The sequence below is a fragment of the Pelodiscus sinensis genome, chromosome 32 (genome assembly GCF_052426305.1).
Source record: "Pelodiscus sinensis isolate ZL-2025 chromosome 32, ASM5242630v1, whole genome shotgun sequence".
Lineage (NCBI taxonomy): Eukaryota > Metazoa > Chordata > Testudines > Trionychidae > Pelodiscus > Pelodiscus sinensis.
The window spans coordinates 12,851,328-12,859,763 of NC_143083.1; the positions used below are offsets into that span (position 1 = coordinate 12,851,328).

Genomic DNA, 8,436 nt, shown 5'->3' on the forward strand with positions numbered 1-8,436 from the left:
TTTGTATGTGGTAAGTGTGGACTACCCAGTGGTGTGGGCTCTCTCCTTTTACACTCTGCACTCATCTGAAGCAACAAGACTAAAAGAAGATAGAGGAAAACACAACCTGTGTCCCTTTTTTCATTAACAAGCTCATAAGCAGAGTCTCCTGAAATTTGAGGTCACTGAAATGCAAGTAATTTAGTTGAAAATAGGAAATGGAGGACTTGCCAGATAGCATCAGACTAATACGCCTTCTTGTCCTGTATCTGCTGGAGGTGCATTTCAGATGCTTGAGAGGTGGAAGAAACCCTACAGAAGGCAGTGATAGCATAACACTTCTCCCTCCTGTCCCACCACAAAAGTTTCCTTCTGACCCCCCATTACTTGTTGGCTAATGGCCTGGAGCACCAAGTATTAATATCCCTTTCAAAGCTCTTGGAGACAAGATTGTATTTTGTCCAGTCTGTTAAGAGGTGTGGTTCCTGGCATGAAACTGTTTGGAAACCCCTGACCTAGATATAAAGAAGAAGGGTGTGTGGGGGAAGGAGGAGAGGTCATTATGTAATACTGAGGTGGTAGTCTGACCTATCACAAATGATCTTGTTTCATCTTGCAGTCCACCCACAACCAGTAGGTGTTGCTATGGGCTCTAGATTCAGAAGAACAAATGCATCTTTCAGGGTTATAATAGTGCCAGCCTTGCCAGTAGAGTAGATGATTACCAGTTTTTATTGCTTCCTGAGCACCAAAGTAACTAAAGAATATGATTCAGCGTTTATAACCAGACCCTTAAATGCTATGGAGCTCTATCAGGATATTAATGGAGGTCCATAATATATCAGTGATAATGCCAAGAAGAACCAGAGCACTGAACTGTGGTATGTACCACTCTACATCAACCCTGAGTGTATAGACAATAGGGATGCCTGAAAAGTAATTACATCCCAGGACACACTCATTTTCTTTTTAAAACTTTTTTTTCTTCTATTGTACCCAGAGAAAGTTTGTAAGTGGCACTTTCTGTGTACACAAGACAGATCATGGATAATCTGTAAGCACTGTAATGGAAGGTGCTAAATACATTTACAAGGGGAAAAGGACATTTCTCTATGGCTGCTTCTATACTATAGCCTTCTTGCGGAAAAGCATATGCAAATGAAGTGTGGCATGGAATATTGCTGTGCTTCATTTGCATAAGTAATGAGCAGCTGTTTTTGCACAAGAGGATTTTGCACAAAAATGAGCAGAGTCCATGGCTCCTTTTTGCGCAAAACCCCCCTCTTGCGCAAGAGCCATTCTTCCTCAAAAAATGAGTATAGACATAGCCTATGTGTGGGACTGCAATATATGCTTCTAAGTGGATATATTTTGCTATTGGCAAAGAAGGCCATTTCTAAATGAGGCTATATTTCATCCGCTATCACTGCAAATTATTAAATCATAACATATGCTTGGTTTGGTGCCTCTTTGCTTTGGAGATTTACTGCTGAAGGTTAGTAAGAATACTTTGCTCTTGTCATTTTTCATTAATAGATCTCAAAGCACTATACAGACAAGGCAAATCTCATTTTCTCTATTTTACAGATGGAGAAACTGAGGCACAGAGCTTAAGTGACTTGTGTTCTGTTCCCATCTCTGCAAGTATTTTGACTCCTCAACCTTTACAGACTACTTAAATAATTTCAGGAGTCTGATTTTCTTGCTTGCCCCAGCTTTTACCTCACTTACAAACCACTTGTTTACAAAATCAGACATAGAAATTAAAAAGCATCAAAGCCACACTATTACTGAAAAATTTCTAATTCTCTTACTTTACAAAACAGATCTTGGAATAAAATATTGTACCTACAGTTCAGTATGTAAAGCAGTATAAACACTGTATGAAATTTTAGTTTGTACTGATTTCTAATGCTTTTATGTAGCCTGTTGTAAAACTAGGCAAATACCTAGATGAGTTGATGTCCCCCTTTTAAGACTTCTGTGTACCCCTGGATGATAAGATCCATGGCTCTACAGATCCTGTCAGTGTGGGGAATTTAAGGAACACAAAGTGCAGCTGTTTCTGAAGATAAGCTACTATATTGTTTTCCAAATGTGTAAAACTGAGTCACTCAGATTGAGATTGGCCCTAAATAACAATGAAAATCAATATCAGAGGTGGGAAATGAGATCAGGAATCCAGATCCTCCTGTTCTCACCACAGGATACGCTTTTTGTGGGGCTGTTCTCTGTAGCATGTTTAGATGCTTGAGTGCATATTTTCACGCAAAATCCTTTTCACTGAATTGGTCAGCAGTTTACCTGGACTTCCTGCAGTTGTTAAGTGGCACACTTTAATGCACAGTTGTATCCTCTACCCATGTGACCAAGAAAGGAAATTCCATGAGTTTGCTCGTTTTCCCTTTTGTGTGACGTAGCCAGCATTCGCTTTGTCATGACCTTTTTAGATCAGAGTATATTTATCCAACAGGGTCCTTTTCCGCAAAAGCACATCTCTTGTGCAAAAGCACATGGCAGCGTGGATGTGCTCTTGCGTAAGACCTTTTGCACAAGAATTCTTATGCAAAACAGTTCTTGCACAAGAAGCCTGCAGTGTAGACGTAGCCTTAGAGGTGAGGACCCATTTGAGTCAATCAGTATGCCCTGGTTCTGATCCTGAGTGAATAGCAGGATGGTGGTTTTGCCACAATGATTAAGAAAGGAGTAACAGAGAGGGCTGCAGAGAAGGTGATATTAAGAGCAGTTTTAGTTTTGAGCTGAGGGCTAGACATCCATGAGATGTCAGACACCAGCCAAGATTTTTGTTTGGGCAAAGGAGTTAAGTCTGGAATAAAGAGCTAGAGTAATCAGCATAGAGATGGTAGTTGAATTTGGGTTTGTGGATCAGATTGCCTAGCAAAAAGGTGTAGAAGAAAAAGGAACCTAGGACAGAGCCTTGAAAACCTCCCACAGAAAGTTGAAGAGGAGGGGAAGATAAGGAAGATGCTTCAGACAAGATGCTGAAGGATTAGAGATGTAGGAGAACCGGGAGTAGAGTCACTGAAACCAAGAGAGGATAAGATTCTGAGAAGAAAATTACAGCAACGTTTCCTTTCATTCATGTTCTTAAAACATTTCAAATACTGTTGTTCAGCAATTTAAAACCTGATGCTCTTGCCACAAAATCACTGAACTTTCAGTTGTACTTCACTGTAACATAGCAAACAGTCTCATAAGAACAGTTAAACTGGGTTAAAGCAAAAATCCATCTAGCCCAATATCCTATCTTCCAACAGCTTCCAATGCCACATGCCTCAGAGGGAAGGAATGGAACAGGTAATTATGTGATCCATCTTCTGTTGCCCATTCCTACCTTTTGGCAAACAGGCTAGCATCCACTAACGAATACCTGGGCCCTAGAGGACTATGTCTCTTTCAGGAACAGTTCAATACTGGAGACTAACTAGAATCAGTACCAAATAAAACACAGACGCTTAAAAGCAAAACTAATACCGGTCAGATAACAGCATCTTCGAGTCAACTTGCTCTTTTGAAATAATATTTCAATGCTGGGGCTATACTAAATGGAGTTCTCATACTGTTGTAAAATTGATTCTATTCACTACTTTGCCAAGTCTGTCAGAACTCATTTTTCAGCTTAACATTGCTGTCTATTATACATAGGTTCTTATACTGCCCTCAACTCTGTAGTATTCAAGTGCCATCCACTAACACACAAGCAACATGACTAACATCAGTCAGATAAAATTAAAAAACAACAAATGGTCTGGTAGCACTTTATAGACTAACAAAACATGTAGACGATTTGTTCTTGCATCCTCTTTCTGGAGGGAACAACTGTGCACAGTAGAATGTTTATTTTGTTTTGGGAAGGTTTGTAGGTTTTTTACATGTATGTGCTGTTCTTTGTTTATGTTGAAGACAGGTCAGAGAAATGTGCCCTGCAGTCGGAGAAGCTGGTGACGTTTATGATGATCTTCAGACTAAGCCTTGGTGTGAATGGTTGGAAACCATGATCTTTGTGTGGTACTGACACCCAAGGAAGAGCCAACTCTACCTCCTGATACTCAGTGTGGCTAAGGAAGCATACTGGCAGTCACTGGGGACTTAGAGAAATAGTAACTTAAGGTGGAGTCTATATAGAAGAATTGCTAGAAACCCTGTCATGGGCAAGAGTCCAAATGCTGATCTAGTTCTGTTTTCACTTATTAAACCTTCCCCCATGGGAAACTGAGGCCCAGCAACATAAAGTCATTTGACTTTGGTCACACAACCAAACCATAGCCGACAAGAATCTGTTCAAGTTACTATTTCTCTAAGTCCCCGGTGACTGCCAGATCACGGATGGGGGTATTGTGGCAGATGGGCAGCAGGGACAGCGCAGGGATATACACTGAGCCTGCTGGTCCATGCAGTCTGGTTTGTCTCCATTCCAGCCATTGAATGGATTCATCTCATATACATTTTAAGAGGAAGCAGCCCATCTTAATGCAGGGGAGATGGGGCTGGGATGCCAGGCAGGAGCTGGTCCATGAGGGTAGCCAGTTTGAAACAGAGGCAGCAGGGTGGGGTGGCAGCAGCTCCTGTCCAGGGTGGGGGCCTGAGATCCGGACCCGACTGAGCCAGGCTGCCTGTCCGCCTGGTTCCTAATACACTTTAAATGCAGAGTCGAAGCGGGGGTAGGTCCCAGACCCGCCACAAGTCAGGACTGAGCCGGCCTGCTTTAAAAAAAAAAAAAAAGAAAGGTGCTGTCTGGGGAGGAAATGCGCGTAGTCCAAAGCATTAATGGAGTTTGTTTATCGGGTTAATTGACTGTATTATTACATCCCCACCACTTAGCCACCCTGTGCTGCACCCACCCCCACTCACTAGCCAGCAAACTTCCCCCCATTCCACATCCTCCCTGCCCCCTCTGGCCAGCCCCCCAGCTTGGGCTGCACCTTCCCCCACTGACCAGCCACCACTCTGTGCCCCACCCCCACCTACTGTGTGCCCTGCCCCCCACCAACTAGCCACCCACTCTGTGCCCTGCCCCCCACCAACCAGCCACCCACTCTGTGCCCCACCCCCACCTACTGTGTGCCCTGCCCCCCACCAACTAGCCACCCACTCTGCCCCGCCCCCACCTACTGTGTGCCCTGCCCCCCACCAACCAGCCACCCACTCTGTGCCCTGCCCTGCCCCCCACCAACCAGCCACCCACTCTGTGCCCCACCCCCACCTACTGTGTGCCCTGCCCCCCACCAACCAGCCACCCACTCTGTGCCCCACCCCCACCTACTGTGTGCCCTGCCCCCCACCAACCAGCCACCCACTCTGTGCCCCACCCCCACCTACTGTGTGCCCTGCCCCCCACCAACCAGCCACCCACTCTGTGCCCCACCCCCACCTACTGTGTGCCCTGCCCCCCACCAACCAGCCACCCACTCTGTGCCCCACCCCCACCTACTGTGTGCCCTGCCCCCCACCAACCAGCCACCCACTCTGTGCCCCGCCCCCACCTACTCTGTGCCCCGCCCCCCCACCAGCCGATCTAGCTCCCGCCCCAAGACCTCCCCTTCCCCGCCCCTACGGCGCCGAGCTCCGCGCACCCTCTGAGGCCACGGCCTGCGAGCCTCCTCACCGCGCCTTTTAAAACGAAGCCCCCCCCCCAATTTTGAGCCGCCATCCGCTTCCGGGTTTGCCCATTGGTTGCTTTGACGGTCGCTCAGCGCTTCGCGAGAGGCCGGGCTTCTCTTTTTTCCGCCTTAGACACGCCCCCTCCCGGGCTGATTGGTTGGCGGGGTGACAATCCTGCCGCTTTATTGGCTGTCGTCGCTGTCAATGTTTTTTTCCCAGGGAGAGACGGAGGGGCAGGCTGTCAAATCTGCCTAGCAACTGGTGTGGGCGGGAAAAAAAAAAAAAAAAAAAGAAGCGTCCCGAGGTGGTGACGGTTGGTGGCGCGCGCGCCACCCTGGGAGTCCCGCGCCGCCGGTGGCGCGCGGCGCGGGGGGAGGGAACCCGGCGCGAGGCGGGTCTCCCTGCGCGCGCAGGCCCCCTCCTTCTCCTCCCTCCTCCTGTCAGTGGCCACCTGAGGGAGCCGCCTCCCCTCCCCCCACGGCCCCAGTCCGGCCCGGGCCCCGCTGAGGAGGAGGAGGCGGCTCTGAGGGGGCTGAGGAGAGTGAGTGGCATCCCCCGCCCCCAGCAACCTGTGGGGCCCGGGGCGAGGGCGCGGCAGGGAAGGGGGGGGGCTGGGCTGAGGAAAAAGGGGGGGCACCGGGGCTGAGGAAAAGGGAGCGTTGGAAGGGAGGGGCTGGGTGGCCGGGAGACGGGGTGGGGGGGGGCAGCGATGGGGGAGGGGTGCCCCCGGCTGCGGGGACGGCCCTGAGGGAAGGGGGGCAAAGGGAAGGGGGGGCACTGAGGCGAGTGGGGAAGGGGGGGTGAAGCCGCGGAAGGGGGGGGGGGGGGCAAGGCCTGAGCAAAGGGACGCGCGGCGGCGGGGTGGGGGTGGGGCAGGCCTCAGGAAGGGCTGTGCTGAGGGAACCAGGAAGAGCTGGGGCGAACGGGTGGGGGCGGGGAAAGGCCCCCGAGGAGGCCAATTGCGGGGGGAGGGGTGGGGTCGGGGCTCAGGGCGGGGGGGGGGCTGGGAGAAGGGCGGAGGGAATGCTGGGAAGCTTGGCCTAGGGAAGCTCCAGGAATGGGCAGAGACTGAGGCATCTGAAAGGAGACCAGCGCTCAGGAAGTACCAGGGACGTGGGCACCTAGAGGCTGGCAGGGAGGGGGCATCCTGGGACTTGCCTCGGGGACACAGCCAGATCTGGGGTGCCTGGTGTCGTGCCAGGGATCGGCAGCTTGGGCAGAACTTTGGGGCAAGGATGTGGCTTGGGAGAGGGTCAGGGTCAGCAGCAAAATGAGACTGGGGAGGGAGCCGTGCCAGAAAGGGGAGACTTATATGGGGAGATTTAGGGTGGAATGGTGAAAATAGAGGGTACTTTTCAGGGTAACAAACACACAAGACACTGGCACAGGCTTGTGTGGTATGTTCTGTGCCACAAGGAAAAAAGTGAGATTTGGGGGAAAGGGGCCTGGCATGGACAGACAAGCGTTTTATTTTTTTCATGGGTGGGCCACTTGAAGAAAGTACCTGCAAAATATTGGTTGTGTGTAGAGGAGTGCCAGATGGGATGAGCTCATGATGGGGCTTAAGAGGGATGTCTTTTGGTAGGGCTGGTGCCAAAGATGGGTAACTGCATTTACTTAGGTATGTAACTTTCCACGTTCCCAGGTGCAGAAGTTACATGTGGAAGTCAGTGACAAATGAGTTAATTTTCCCCCTTTAATCTGACCTCTTTTATTCCTTTGCCACTATAAATATATTTTTTTTCTTTCTGCTGGTGTGTATCTCTGTAATACCTTTGAGGGTAACAAGTATGTGTACAAGAAAAATGCTATACAAAATAAACTTATGTTGTGTCTGTGGTCTACCACCTTCTCCTCACCATCCAGATATGGTTAGGGGTATATTTGTAGATTGCTTCTTAAAAACATCAATTTTCTTTCTTGTCTTCCCCTCCCTTCCCCCCGCCCTGTCTTTGTGTCATAACATTGCTCCCCAGAATAGTGTTGTAGGTAAAGTTAGTGAGGACAAAATGGAGCTTAGTTAAGTGGCAACTCAGAAAGGAGTGGAAAAGTTGTGCTCAGATGAAACAATGTTGGGGTTAAACTGGGAGCTGTCAACTCAGCATATTGTGTGTCAACTTTATAACAAGTAATTTTTGGTCCATATAAGCCTTCTATACTTACTTAGATGTACATCTTTTTTATGGTGCATATTGTAGCAGGTGCCAGAGTTAAAAGAATATGTTCAACTTGAATATTTGAAAAGGACTAGGTCTGTTTTCGGAGTGAGCATTGTTTAAATGTATGTCCTGAATTTTAAATAAAAAACGTTAAGGAAAAAAGTATAGTTTTTCTAATCCCCAGTTATATTTATTTAGGTTTCCACAGCTTATATAGTTAGAAAATGAGAAATTGTTTACAATGCTTTTGATTAATACTATTTATAATCAGAGTTCTTCCAAAGCACAAATTAAACCTAATTTTTTCCCACAACGTTTTTTTTTAGTAATTTTTGTTGTTCTTTAGAACAGTGGGGGCCACGTTTTCAGAAAACAGCCACTTATTCCAGTTCAACAGTTTTGTTTTTTAAGGTTTAGTTTTAATTTCCATTTTAATCATTGTTCCCATACCATGATGAATTTTTGGAGAGGTTTGAGACAAGCTCTTATGGCATGCAAGTGTGAAAAATAACACACGTGATCCAAATAGTAGCTACTTAATCTACCTTATGCTAGAGTAGCTTTAATTTGTCACTTTCAGATGGGAAAACATTTCTGTCTGCCTCTGAAACTGAAACTAGTTTTAAATCAATCAAGTAACTCATATTTATGTATACATGTATTTCCCTTATTTCTA

The 8,436-nt window shown here is 47.5% G+C and overlaps 1 protein-coding gene across 4 annotated transcripts in view; it reads left to right on the top strand.

Moving 5' to 3' along the window:
• Positions 1-5,987: 5,987 nt before the first annotated feature.
• Positions 5,988-8,436, top strand: part of GATAD2A (GATA zinc finger domain containing 2A) — a 121,166-nt gene continuing 118,717 nt past the window's right edge. The window contains exon 1 of one of the 4 annotated variants that reach the window (XM_089774987.1): positions 5,988-6,142. The gene's annotated coding sequence lies outside the window, so the exon portion shown is untranslated. The remainder of the gene's footprint in view (positions 6,143-8,436) is intronic. The other 3 variants (XM_089774993.1, XM_089774988.1, XM_089774994.1) reach the window with 3 other exon arrangements.